Source organism: Camellia sinensis, chromosome 4 (genome assembly GCF_055761805.1).
Source record: "Camellia sinensis isolate YWXY chromosome 4, ASM5576180v1, whole genome shotgun sequence".
In the NCBI taxonomy this organism is placed as follows: Eukaryota; Viridiplantae; Streptophyta; class Magnoliopsida; order Ericales; family Theaceae; genus Camellia; species Camellia sinensis.
In genome coordinates this window covers 63,994,745-64,009,777 of record NC_138964.1, presented here as the reverse complement: position 1 = coordinate 64,009,777, position 15,033 = coordinate 63,994,745, and the positions used below count along the sequence as shown (strand labels likewise).

Below are 15,033 nucleotides of genomic sequence, written 5' to 3'. Positions count from 1 at the left end.
GTAAGCAAATCCCGGATCCCAGATCCCAGAAGACATGATCTCGGCCTAGATGAGTAGGTCCGAGAAAAGAAGAGCTCAACCTGAGTGAGTAGATCTAAGATTCCAGAAGATAAGATCTCAGGACCTGAGTCTGAGAAGAGAAGAGCACAATGAGCAAATCTCAGATCCTAGAAGATAAAAAGGAAACACACAAGATCAGACTAAAGTTGGCCAGAATTGAGAAGTATGCTAGGGCCGAGGAAGACATGCCAAGAACAAAGGCATCGGAACAAGAAAAGAGAAGCGGCTCGCCGATGCGAGGCCGAAAATCAAACTCAGGTTGGAACCAAGTAAGATCAATAGAGAAACCAAGGCCGACAACCTCGGCGACAAGGTCGAAGCTACATGTATGATGAGAACCCAAGTGGATTTTAAGTTCACACTGGGGGCGTAGAGAAGAAGAATGCGTTTACCACTTGTTGAAATTTGCAGCAATTTACAAGTTGGTTAAACCAATATGATGCTTAACCGAAGTTAAGCCGAAGATGATGCTTAACTGAAGTTAAGCCGAAGATGATGTTTAACCGAAGTTAAACCGAGATGATGCTTAACCGAAGTTAAGCCGAAGATGATGTTTAACCGAAGTTAAACCGAGATGGTTCCTTATCTTCACTTGTTGAAATTTGTAGCAATTTACAAGTCGAAGTTAAGCCGAGATTATTCCTTATCTTCACTTGTTGAAATTTGTAGCAATTTACAAGTTGGAGTTAAGCTGGTTCCTTATTTTCACTTGTTGAAATTTGTAGCAATTTACAAGTCGAAGTTAAGCCGAGATTATTCCTTAATTCACTTGTTGAAATTTGTAGCAATTTACAAGTTGGAGTTAAGCTGATTCCTTATCTTCACTTGTTGAAATTTGTAGCAATTTACAAGTTGGAGTTAAGCTGGTTCCTTATCTTCACTTGTTGAAATTTGTAGCAATTTACAAGTTGAAGTTAAGCTGAGATTATTCCTTATCTTCACTTGTTGAAATTTGTAGCAATTTACAAGTTGGAGTTAAGCTGGTTCCTTATCTTCACTTGTTGAAATTTGTAGCAATTTACAAGTCGAAGTTAAGCCGAGATTATTCCTTAATTCACTTGTTGAAATTTGTAGCAATTTACAAGTTGGAGTTAAGCTGGTTCCTTCTCTTCACTTGTTGAAATTTGTAGCAATTTACAAGTTGAAGTTAAGCCGAGATGACTGTTTCTCTTCACTTGTTGAAATTTGTAGCAATTTACAAGTTGAAGTTAAGCCGAGATGACTGTTTCTCTTCACTTGTTGAAATTTGTAGCAATTTACGAGTTGAAACAAAGCCGAGGTTATTGCTAAACACTTGTAGCAATCTACAGGTTGGTTAAACCAAAGAAGATGCTTAACACTTGTTGAAATTTGTAGCAATTTACAAGATAACCTTAAGCCGACATATGATCATCTGTTGAAATTTGCAGCAATTTACAGGTTGAGGAAAAAGCTAAGTATGTTGTTTAAATACTTGTTGAAATTCGTAGCAATTTACAAATAGATTATTGTTTAACACTTGTTATGTTAATCCTTGTTGATCCTTGTTACAGTATATGTTAATCCTTGTTGAAATTTGTAGCAATTTACAAGTAGGCTAGACCGAAATCACCGTTTAAACACTTGCAAAGTTAACATTGAGTAGTATATGTTTCACACTTGTTAGAATTTATGAAAAGTTTGCAGGTCAGTATCTTGCCGAAGTAAAAGTTTTTATACCCGAGGTATGTAACCTCGAGAAGGTTGCATAAAGGAGGCAAAGTATGAAAGACATGCAAAATATTCTAAGTATAGAATCATGCAAGAGCAGTTAGAAGAAGATCAAGACAGAATTCATCGTGATTGACACGCCTTCACCTTACAACATTATCTTGGGAAGGCCATGGTTGCATGCAATGGGGGCAGTTCCCTCAACGTTGCATCAACTATTGCGGTTCCCCACAGTACATGAGATTGAAGAAGTCAGAGGAGACCAACTGCAGGTAAAGAATTGCTCCATGGCAGCAATGAAAACTACCTGCAACATTCGGGAACCAGGGAAGGCAGAGATTGAAGACAAGGACATGGAGGTCCTAGATGATATCGGCAAGGAGTCAGCCAAAAAGAGTGAAGAGACACTGAAGAAAATCCTCGTCCAGGAGGGCGACGAAGAGCGCTTCATTCAGAGAAGGAACGTTGAATTAGACATTGAAGAACAATGAGGCAGATCGGCCATATACAGAGCTTACATTATCTAAAGAACAAAAAGGTACAAGAGTACAAGCGACAAAAAAAAGGAAAAAACTTCAAAAACTGAGATGATGCTTAACCGAAGTTAAGCCAAGATGATGTTTAACCGAAGTTAAACTGAGGTGAGGTTTAACTGAAGTTAAACTGAGATGATACTTAACCGAAGTTAAACCGAAATGATGCTTAACACTTGTTGAAATTCTGAGCGAATTTACAAGTTAAAGAGTGCACAAAGTTAAATGTCGGCAAAAGATTCGCCGGAGTCAAACGTCGTTTTGATTAGAACCACTAAAGTGCACGCCAGAAGTGGTGACCAAAATTGTGAAAGGAATAAATGCTTCAGGAAACAACGATGATAGTTTGCAAAGGCCAAGAAAAAGAGGGTCTAAAGGGGGTGAATTAAATACCAGAAGTTTTAATACATTGGCGAAAAAAGAACACATCAGGTCTGTGACTACAGCACGAAGCCCACTTCCCTAATGTGATCCTAACGTTCACATTAGGGGGCAGGGAGAAGGTGCAGGGGGAAGGAGTGATAATTAAGGAGCAAGGAATGTTAACACTTGTTGAAATTTTTGAGCAAAATTACAAAATGAGTTAACCAAAGATTATGAAGTCTACCACTTGTTGAAATTTGTAGCAATTTACAAGTTTGGTATAGCTGAGATAACACTGAAAGGCGTTTCCGAGATATGATCATCCGAGATGGCCCACTAGCTTGTTAAAAGCTGAGAAGGTTAGCAAGTACAGAAATAAAGACCTTAAAGAACTAGGGACTGAAAGCAAGAACGTCGGACTAATCTGCTTCGACGGACGACAATGGTTCAGCCTCGGCAGTCAGTTGGAGGAGCTTCTCTACCGCTACCTCGGCATCAATTTCAAGAAGGAAACAAAACTACTCGGCATCAATGGCAGGATATAGAAGACAGTTGGGAAGACTTCTCAGCAGCCTTCTCGGCCTCGAGCTCAGCCTCGATCTCCTGAAGAGTTTGATCAAGGCTCTTCTCGGCGATTGGCACCTCGGAGTTTGAAGGCAAAGATTGAAAAGCAAGAATCTGGGAAAAGACACAGAAAACAGAAACAAGAATGTAATTCGTAATCAAGAATGATGATGAAGCTATCAAGAAATCAAGACAAAAAGATTGCACAAGTGTGTCAAGCCAAGAACAGTGGTAGAAATCAACAGATGTGTGAATAGTGTGTATTCAAGAAGATGATTTGGAAATAACGGGTAAAACAAGCAATGGTGATTAACAATGAAGCAGAGCTTCTTGGAAAGCAACAAGAAATAAAATCAGGAGGAACAGTGGCTTACCAGAAAGAGGGAAGCCGGAATGAGAATCGCCGAAGTCTGACGACAATGACAGAATGACGTAAAGCTTCACCGGAGGAGAGAAACGAAGACAGTTGCAGAAGCTTGAAAGCTTGGAAAAATGACGGATTTAAGCAAAAGAGCTAGAAAGAGAAGAAGCTAGATGATTAAATGGAAAAAGAGAAAAATAGTCAAGAAGACGACAAAGTTCAAGAATAAAGTCAAGTGCACAAGCACTAAGTAAGTATGTGAAGAACAAGAAAGTAATGACCCAGACACGATGCTAGCAACATAAAGCGGATATGACAAGAACAGTGTCAGGCATTCAAACAATTCAAAACTTGAAGACAGACGAAAATAGAAGGCAACAGATGGCAAGTAAACAGATTCAGAAGAGTTATGAAAGATTGAGCTTAATAGTAAGTAAAGAGTTTATGAACCTACAAAGTGAAATGAACGCCGATATGAAAATCGCCGGAGTCAAATAGATGACTGGAAATCGGGAACTCACCAGAGAGTGTGAGTAGAGCAGTTGCAAAGCTCTTGGAGTTTACGAATTAATGGAACCAGAATCTCGGCTAGGAGGTGCGATTTCAAGCAGCTTGGAAAGCATGAAACTTGATTCTTAACACCAGTGGGTAGTAAAGTCCAAAGAACTTTGAGGTCGGCGAGTTTGATCTCGGACAGAGGGGCACAGATGAACAAACAGTGTAGGTTCCATCACCTCAGAATGCCGAGGTAATAGAACCTAGGGGGCAGTTGTGGGGATATATTTTCTGAGTACCAACACGTGGCAAGGTGACGCCGACGTGACAGCCGAGGTGCCACGTGTCTTGGTCGTTGTGCCGAGGTCATCTCGGCTAGGCTGAGGTTGCCTCCGAAGATATCGGAATTCGAGATAAGCGGATAAGGGACAAGAGTCCTAGAATGAAGAGGGAACTCAACTTGGATATGGACAAGAGTCCTAGATTGGGAGAAGATTTCAGTTTGGGTAAAGATAAGACTCTTAGTGAGTTTTGTCCTAACTCCACTGGGAGTCCCAGATAAGCAGTAATCCTGAGTCCATAGAAGTCAGGCTTCTATTGGGACTAGGATTGAGTTGGCTATAAATAAGAGGCACCCCCATGGGTCTAAGGTATGTTTTTTTGATACTCAAGTTTGTGAGTTTAGTATTTGATTTATCTTTGAGAGATATACTGACTTGATCGTCGGAGTGCCCCCGAGTGGTCGAAACCACCGCGGGATTCTTATATTTCTGTTGCAGGTCAGTCAGGTACCATCTATTCTGTCAGTGCTCTCCAGCTGGTTACTAAGCGGGCAGTGTGGTCAGAAAATCACTCACACAAATATTATAAATTTAAATTTAATTACTCAAAAATTATTTTAAATTATCATTTTGTGATTCATATTCATCCTATACATAATCTCCACACTACACAAATTTAATTTTCACCACATAACCACCGACCCAGAAAAATTTGGGTGAATATGTCTGGCACCATCGCATTTTTCAAATTTTAAATTGATTTGATAATTATGATCATAAAATTTCTTTATATTTATCTTTAAAAAAAAACAGTTGTCATTCATTTAAAAAAATAAATAAATATGAAATTATTTAAATATAATTATTGGATTTTTTTTCATAGAGCATTTCACACTCCATAATGTGAATAATGGAGAAAGCAAGTATAGCAGTATTATATTGATTAGTGCCACCATGTTGATTATCAATAACATTTTATTATTAAAATGAGCGATTGACACATTCGATACGTGTTAAATTTGAATAAGTAAAAATAAAATAAAATATTTACTATATATTGTATGTCAATTAAGTGGTAAAACATTTTTTAAGCAAATCTAAGATCTAATATTTAAGTCTCATTTATTTTTTGTTTTAATATGTGACATAAGTACTATCGGTTAGCACATGCGAAGTGTGCACAATTTAAAGAAATAAAAGAAAATTAAATTATTTACTATATCATATGTTGTGTGTTAGTTGAGTGGTAACTTTTATCTAATTTTTTGTTTTATATATCGCAAATATAAATATAGATAGATAGAAGACAAAATGAGGAAAAGAAAAAAAAAATCAATTAATTGGAGAAAAAGATATCACTTGGGAAAGTTTTCATGACAACGTGTTTGAAGCATCAATTAGGAATTATTGACACCACAAAATGTGAACATATGGAAAAAAAACTACATGGAAAGTATGAGCAGTGACAAAAAAACAAAAACAAAAACAAAAAAATAAATTAACCACCTACAACAAACACTTCAACAAACACTATAATATACTTAATTTTTTTTCATCAAAATGATTCATAGTATTATTTGTCACAAATAATTTGCAACATTTATAGCACAAAACCCAAAGTGAAAATTTTAATTATGGCCCTTAATAATTTTTTACATTGTAATTTTTTTTTTTGATATTATAATTTTAAAATTCATAGCATTTTCGATCAAAATAAATTTATTTTTTTTATATTGGTACTAATGTAAAACCCTTATTATGCACGGTCTTAAACAAATAATTAAAATTTTATTTTTGAATTTAAATAGTAACAACTTTAAAAGTTAAAGTTAAATGGTTAAAATCATTTAAATTAAGGCATCGTTTGGGAATATGTTTTTTTAGTAATTTTTTGACTTTTTGGCTAAAATATGATATTAAAAAAACTGATATGTTTGGGATTATTTTTTGATTTTTTATGAAAAGATGTGCAAAAAGTAGAGAAAAAAAGAGGAATATTTGACTTTTTGGTATAGATTATTAGCTTTTTAATTTTTTTTAGTGACTTTTTAACTTTTTAGCTAAAATCACCATTTGCCAAACGAGGCCTAAGTTGTTTTTGAACTACACTCAAATGATATTTTAATTGTGTTACAATTAATGTTATATTTTAAGTATTATCTAACAACCCCAAGGGGTTGGCCTACCAGGCGTAACTTGGGGTCTGTGAGTGTATTCTCCTCAGTTGTTAGATTCAACTCTCATTAAGTGCTATTAAATCCTTGGAGATATGCTTATGGATTTGCCTGAGATCTGCCCAATTCACGTGATAGAGGCACTTTACATATGTTCTGAAATTAATTAAGGTACACATAAATATTAAAGCAAGAAAAAAATTTCATTTAAAATTAAAAGTAAATATATTGTTTTAAGTCAATTTCTTGTCCATAGCAACGTACAACTTTTAATTTACAATGACATATTGAAACTCAAATTAGAGAATCAAATGAAAGAAAGTTAAGTAGTACTGACCCATTTTCCTCCGCTACCTATAAATTATTTCACTAATTTCTCACCGCTTTCAATTGCCTTTTTTAGTCTCTTTAGTCAGCCACCTTTTTTTCTAATGCCCTTCTCCAGCAACCTTTACGACTTTCAACCCAACTCAACAATTTGCTACCGTTCCTGCCTATATTCTCCGATCTATGCCCTATTAACTAACTAACTCTTTGTGAATAACATCATCAAATGTAGTTTTAAATTTAAAAAAAATAAAAATAAAAAAATAATAAATCATCAAATGGTTATTTTTAAAGTTAAAGGAAATTTTTGTAATTTACAAAAGGAAAATGAGTGAGAGCACTAATTAGTGCTACCACTAATAATGTGACAGTGGACCCCATCATGAATGATTTGATGTTTTGACCTTGGTGTTGTATTTTTTTTCCTTTTTTTATGGAGTGTCATGTCATTAGTGATCTTTTTAGAACTCTAAAATTAATGGTCTCTATCATTATTGTTTACAAAATATCATGGAATGGTTGGGCTACGGAGAGCATGTGGAGTAAGATTAAAATTAAAATTAAGTCAATAAAACTAATTATATATATCTATATAATAAAACAAAATAATTTTTAAAAACATATAAAATATATCATAGATACATTTTTTTTTGAATGGTCTAGATCAATCCTAATTATCTCCTTTAACTAACTCTTTGTGAATTACAAAATCTCCTTTAACTAAGTCTTTGTGAATAACATTAGTTTTAAATTTAAAAAAAAAAAATAATAAATCATCAAATGGTTATTTTTAATAAATCATCAAATGGTTATTTTTAAAGTTAAAGGAGATTTTGTAATTTACAAAATATCATGAAATGGTTGAGCTACGGAGAGCGTGTAGAGTAAGATTAAAATTAAAATTAAGTCAATAAAAATAATTATATATATCTATATGATAAAGTGAAATGATTTTTAAAAATATATAAAATATATTAGAGATACATTTAATTTGAATGATCTAAATCAATCTTAATTAATATCTAACCATTGAGATCAATTTTTTTTCCGCTCAAACACTTTTTGCTCCCTCTCGCTGATGTCTCTTCAACTCTCTCTCTCTCTCTCTCTCTGCACGTTCTCTCTCACGTCTCTTCAAAATGTATCAGAGATCAGGTTCTATTTCTCACGTCTCTCACATTCTCTCTGCGATCATTGGTGGAAGCAAAAGAAATAGAAGCGGCAACGGAAGCCACTGTTCTTACATTTCCCTTTCTCATCCTTTACCAACCGGTGCCCACGACTATGGCCGATCGCCTACGATCATCCGATACTCCTCCGATTGCAAAAAAAACTGTATAATCCTCTCTCTCTCGACGCCGCTCACCACTGAAAAGGAAGATCAGCAAACAACAAAAACCCACCTCTCCTTGCGACGACCACTACTATTGCCGGAGACCCAAACCCGAACCCCCTATTTCCTATCCTCCTCCCTCTTTCCTCACCCCCCTTCATCACTTCAGTCCTCTCCTCCTCCTTCCCTTCGAACTGGCAAGGTAAGATTGTTTGTTTTGATTTTGGTTGTTTTGGAATCAGAAATTACGAAATCATTGTTGTTTTATTGTTCAGCATCGACACCCACCCTTGAAAGGTAAGATTGAAGCCTCTCCTCTTCTCTCTCTGTTTTTGTTTTTGTGGCTGTGTCTGTTTTAATATTTACAATTAATTAAACCCATTGAATAAGAAATTAGTTTATCTGTACATTAATTGTTTAATTTTTGAATAAAAAGAAACGTAATGAGGTTATAGAGTTTTTGATTGAAGGATTGAAGAGATATGTAGTCTAAAGTGGAAACAGAGGAATGGACTTGATAGCCGCGGACATGGAAAAGAAAGGTAATAGGAGACTTTGATTGTCATATTCTTTGTGATTGTAAAGATATAACGATTTGGGTTTGGCCATTTTCATGGTTTTTAAGTTTCCTGTTATTTCTGACCATGAAGACAGGGAATTGTTCATAGTGATTTGAAGATTTATATAGTATCATATATGTAATGTTCATACTTAAAGATGGCAAGGATGTTATTTGCTGAATTGTATGTACGTTTTTGTTGTGCTTTGACATAACCATGAAATGAAGGTCCGTTTGTGTGGAACTGAATTCGATTTTTGTTTAATTTCTTTACATTCTCAGTGATTATACCTTACTAAGTCAGATTTGATCAATGTACTGTAAGCAGAACTAGAGTGCAAACAGGTCTTATTTTCTTGCTTGGTGTAAATTACATTTTTTTCGAGAAATTGTGTAAATTACATTGATGTGTCTTCTTCTTCTGTTAACTTTATTTGAATACACTCACTGCCAGTCTGTTGATTATGTTGTTTTAGTACCGACGCTACTCCCTTCGAACTCGCACTCGGTTAGTAATTTCAGCATTTTTTTTTTCAGTCGTTGTTGATTATATTGATTATGTTGTTTCTCTCCTCCTTCTTCCCTTACAACCCTTCGAACTCGGCTGTTGATTATGGCTATTTTTGTTTTTGGCTGTGTTGGGTATGGCTGGGTTTGTTTTCTGTGAGGGAAAACAAAATTGTTTTTTACTTCCCCGTATCATCCCAAGGTTTAGTCATGGAATTCTTGGGTGCTTCAGTTTATTACTTCCCTATGTGCTTCAGTTTATCAGTTTATAGAAAATCTGTTATTGTTTGTTGTGAGGGAAAGGTAGGAAAAATTATTTACTTCCCAAAATTGTTTTCTGTTATTTAGTGCAGACATATTAATCTGTCATTCACAATAACCTATTTTGCTACATATTAATTTGTCCTTCACAAGAACCTATTGTGTTTGAGTTTATTAAATAAATTATTAGATGTTTTTGTTGTTTTATTTTATTTAAATTTTGTCCTTCACAAACTTCACAAATTATAGTACTGACATTGCTCCTTTCGCTGCTCCCTTCGAACTCGCACTCAGTTAGTAATTTTAGTTTTTTTTTTCCCGATCGTTGTTGATTACGTTTAGTCATGGAATTCTTGGGGCATAACCCAAATACAAGGGGCATACTCCAAGACCTAAAAATATACAAAGCTCAGTTGAAGCAAAACAAAATAAGGAAACTAACAAAAAAACTAACCAGACAAACAAAAAAGAAAGCACCACAGATTTGTTCAATCACTACATATAATACAGGGAAAACAAAATTGTTTTTCACTTCCCTGTATAATCCAAAGGTTTAGTCATGGAATTCTTGGGTGCTTCAATTTATTACTTCCCTATGTGCTTCAGTTTATCAGTTTATTACTTCCCTGTATCAGTTTATTGCTTCAGTTTATCAGTTTATAGAAAATCTATTATTTTTTTCTGCAAGGGAAAGGTAGGAAAAATTGTTTACTTCCCAAAATTGTTTTCTGTTATTTAGTGCAAACATATTAATTTGTCCTTCACAAGAACATATCGTGCTTGAGTTTATTATAGAAAATAAATTATTATATGTTTTTGTAGTTTTATTTTATTTAAATTTTGTCCCTCCCACTCGCTGCTCTCGAACTCGGCTCGCACGGTAAGTTTTTTTTTTCCCACTTCAAACAGGCTATTTTAGGGTTTTGTTGGCTAGTTCTGTTTTTCAGCATTGTTTGGTGGCTATGTTTATTCCTCTCTCTGTTTTTCAAACAGGTTGTTTTTCAGCATTATTTGGTGGCAGAAATTGTAAATAAATTGTGAAATTGGGCATCACATTTTTTTCCTCTCAGTTTTTTTTTGTGTGTGGTTGTGTCTGTTTTTTGTTCCTTCAGTTCTTTAGTTTTTTGCTTCTACATTTGGTTCTATCTGTTAGATTTTTCTAGGTTTTGTTTTTACGCCTTGAATTTTTGGTCAACTGGTGATTATTAGGTTGAATTAGGGTGGGTTAATAGGGCCGGCTTAGATCTGGTGCGATTTGTAATGGACAATTGTGATTTTGATTTGAAGTGGTTATGATGAATCGTTTATTTTGATTTTAGTTTGTATGGTGAATATATTTTTTGGTCAACTGGTGATTATTGGGTTGAATTAGGGTGGGTTGAAATTAAAAATCTAGATATTTGATAGATTGGGGTAAATAGTAGGCTGGTTCTGTTTTTGATTAAATAGAGTGATCATTTTTTTTGTTTTCTAATTTGTGGATGGGTCTGTTCAAACCCCAAAACACAGGTACTTCAGTTCTTCAGTTTTTTGCTTCCAAAGTGATTTTTTGGCACTAGGTTAGTTAATTTTGTGTAATGATTATGAAGTAAGCTCTGGTTATTTGTGAATATTGATGTTGCTTGTGGAATTGAATGTTTAATTTTCTGTTCTATGGACATCATAGCTGAGGTTATGTCATAGATCAGATTATTTATTCTCATCAAAGTTCAGATTACCTAATTTCCCTCATACTTTTGTTTCCCATTGTCAAAGGTTTTTGTTCTCTTGGTTTAATGACAGTAGTGCTGGTATATCTGCTGTGTCAATTTTTGTGTTTGGTAATTTGATTTCTCTTTCTCTCCTTTTCTCTCTATCTCTATTTGTTTTTGGCTCTCATTTCTGGAATAGTTATGTTCACATTTTCTGCAAAAAAAAAAAAAAAAAAAATGAAGAGTAATTGAGTAAAAAAAAGAAGAATAATTGAGTAATTGAAGTTCGCATGTTTACATTTTCTGCAATAGCTATGTTTTGATGATATGGTTGCTTATGCTCTTAAGAGTGAAGGATTATGTGTGGGCATGTAAGAATAATGATGGAGATGTTCAGAGTGATCTTTTAGCACAAGGTTAGTTAATTTTGTGTTAATGATTATAAAGTAAGCTCTCGTTATTTGTGAAATATTAATGCTGCTTGTGGAACTGAATGTTTAATTTTTTGTTTTGGGAACATCATAGCTGAGGCAATGCCATAGATCAGATTGTTTATTGTCATCAAAGTTCAAATTACCTAATTTCCCTCAGACTTTTATTTCCCATTGTCACAGGTTTTGGTTCTCTTGGTTTGATAGCATCAGTGCTGGTATATCTGTTGTGTCAATTTTTGTGTTTCTCTTCAAATGCATTCTTTTATGTGCTTCCTCACTAAGTGTTTAAGGATATGGATGGGCTGCAGGTGTGGCCAGATGGAAAGACCATTGAAGCTGAGGCAGCCCATGGCATAGTCACCCGCCATTATAGGGTTCATCAGAAAGGAGGTGAATCTAGCACAAATAGCATAGCATTTATTTTTGCTTGGTCAAGAGGACTTGCGCATAGGTGTGAGATTGTTATGGCTTGGTTTTAAGTGCTACTGCTGGTTTATGCTATTCTAGATCTTCCTAGACTTAAATTTAGTTTGCCTTGCAACCTCGGATTGAAAATAGCCATGTTGATCTTAAACTGTTGGATTTTACTCAAAAATTGGAAGCAATTACTACAACAAAAAGTATTTTTAATAACATTTTTTATAGCATTTTTTTATATTTGCTATCAAATATGACACATCTACAGCATTTTCTAATAAAATAGTATTAGGTGATAACACTATATTTTTTATATCATTTATTCTAATTTTAATAGCTTACAATTGTTGTTAAAAATTAAGCATGTTTATGATTTTAATGGCATTTTGTAAATGTTATAAATGAAAATATACTGCTATCTTAAATATTAAAATATAAATTCCAAAATTTTAGCACTAAATGACATTAAAAAATGACAATACTATATTTGTTAGTTTATTTTTTTTAATATCTTTATCAAAAAATGACATAAACTTCACAAATTTCATACGTATAAATTATAATTACATTTTGATCTTAACATTAATTGCACCGTGTCTTCAGGCACAGGCATACACTAGTATATATATAAATCAAATGTCAAAGTTAACTTTAAGATTGGTTTGGAAATATACTATATGCATGTAAAACATCACATCGATCGGATATCAATAGCTATCTCATCGGATCAGTTTTTTGTCAACCGTTTATTTTTTTTTATACAAAATTGATATGATCACGTAACTATCGATGTCCGATCAACGTAATATTTTACAAGCATATAGTACTCAACAAGTTCTACATATTAAATGGTTCGGATTATTGAAATAAGATCTGTGGTGGGCCCCTATGGGCCCAACAGCACCCTCCAGTCCCAGGTGGGACTGCCCTTAAAACAATATGGATGTATATGTACTCATTTAAGTAATTCACATATGAAAGTACAAATCTTTCTTTACACACCATCATCTATACACTATATTTGGACCAAATCTCTCTTCCAACACTCATTCAACATTGTTTATCTTCACTATTATAATCTAACACAGTACACTCATCATCTTCACCATTATAATCTAACATTACACTCATCATCTTTGCCACTATAATTTTCATCATTATTTTCCCAATTTAAAATATTATTGCCTTTAAAGATTTAGGATTTTAAGAATATTGAAATCAATCGATTTTGATTTCAAGATTTGCACACCATGGATGATATTGTTGATTTGGAACAATATAATAATGAAAAGGTCAGTTTACTTTTTTATTTATCTCATACATATAGAAGATGACTTTTTGTTCGTCATGTATTCAGAGAACCATAAATGAACATTTATAAAATGTTCAATTATATTTATTTGAACAAAATTATTTTGTTCATCCAATTTTATACATTCTTAGATACAACATCTAAGTCGAATGGATACTCTGTAACTAAAACATACAAAGATGTTATAATCAAATAAAGATGCCCAAAGGCATACATCATATACAAAATGTGTAACCCTTGCAAGAATAGCACACGGCAAACAAATAAATAAATGGCCCTTGGCCGATAAATAAAGGAACCACCCTACACGGTTCTAAACACAATTTTAACGTCTCAGTCCACATCCGCATAAGCATACCTGAAAAATATTTTCAGCTATGTAGGGTAAGTATAAAGTTCAGTAGGAAATATTTCAAAAATTAAATATGCTCCACCAATGTAAATGATCATGAATGCAATACATACAAATATAATATGCTCAATGCATTCTCAAATCCACTTGCTTTCTCAATAAAAACCCTTTCTTCCTAGTTTTCAAAACCTTTCGTTTATTCAAAATGTTTTCCGAATTCAATACATTAGTTTGATATAAAATTCATTTTCACAAGTCAATTCAGGTATCTCAATACCAACTAGCAATTTCATTGCCAATTCCAATATGAATACATTGTTAACCAATAGCAAATACATTGCAAAAAACTATTTTAAAATCATTTCTTTCCAAAACCAAAATAATAATAAATAAAATGGGTAAATCTTCAAAACTAATACAACTTTTCACAGAAATTTCGTCTGCGGGAAACCCTCAAACGAGACCCATGTAAACGTAGGCTATACAAGCACTATCTTACCATTTTATGGAATTTTCGTCCACGGGAATCGACACCCATGTATACGCGTGTTTTTTGGGATTTTCACCCTGGACACACAGGCCAACTTAATTCAATGGAGTCCATCCCATTTATTCTCCCAAACATGGAGTACATCCCCTTTTTTTTCTCCCAAACATCATACATTTACAATGTATTAAAACATAACCATATTCAATGACAACGGGTAAGAGATTGGTTTCCTTCTCCCAGATTTACCATTTTATTTACACTTTCCAAATAGCACAATACATGTGATCAAAAATATGATTTTCAAAATGAATAAATGCTCTTAAAACATAGCACAAGAATTTTCAAAATCTCTTTCCAAAACATACAGTTTAAATTCTCAAAATCCATTACATGCTCCATGATCTGCATGATTTATAAATAGTCCAGTTTGCCTAGTCCACATGCAATTTCTACAATAATCATAGCTATTCTTCACTGATAGCCCAAAACAAATATTTCTAAACAGATGAATAAATTCCATTAAAGATACTCTTTTCCAAAATCTCAAATGAGAGTAATAATACATATCAAACTCCACCATCATCATTAATCATCATTTCAATTTTACATTTCTCAACATTTATTTCATTTCCTCTTTACAATCTCAACACTTACATTTTAGGGCATAATCCCTTTCCTTTTTGAAAATCCATTTAAATGCAAGAAATATCTCATTTCAACATATATCAACTCCAATTTCATAATCACAACCTTTTTCAAGAAAACATTTGAAAATCCCTCATTTATATTTTGATTTAATAATCAAACAATTTCCCCGAAAGATCAACATT

General features: G+C 33.6%; 1 pseudogene across 1 annotated transcript; it reads left to right on the top strand.

The window, feature by feature from the left end:
• Window positions 1–9,456: 9,456 nt before the first annotated feature.
• Window positions 9,457–12,267, top strand: LOC114322270 (isocitrate dehydrogenase [NADP]-like; annotated as a pseudogene). The gene is made up of 4 exons (XR_014365899.1): window positions 9,457–9,549; window positions 11,511–11,614; window positions 11,813–11,847; window positions 11,941–12,267. The product of XR_014365899.1 is annotated as an isocitrate dehydrogenase [NADP]-like (transcript).
• The last annotated feature ends 2,766 nt before the right edge of the window (window positions 12,268–15,033 follow it).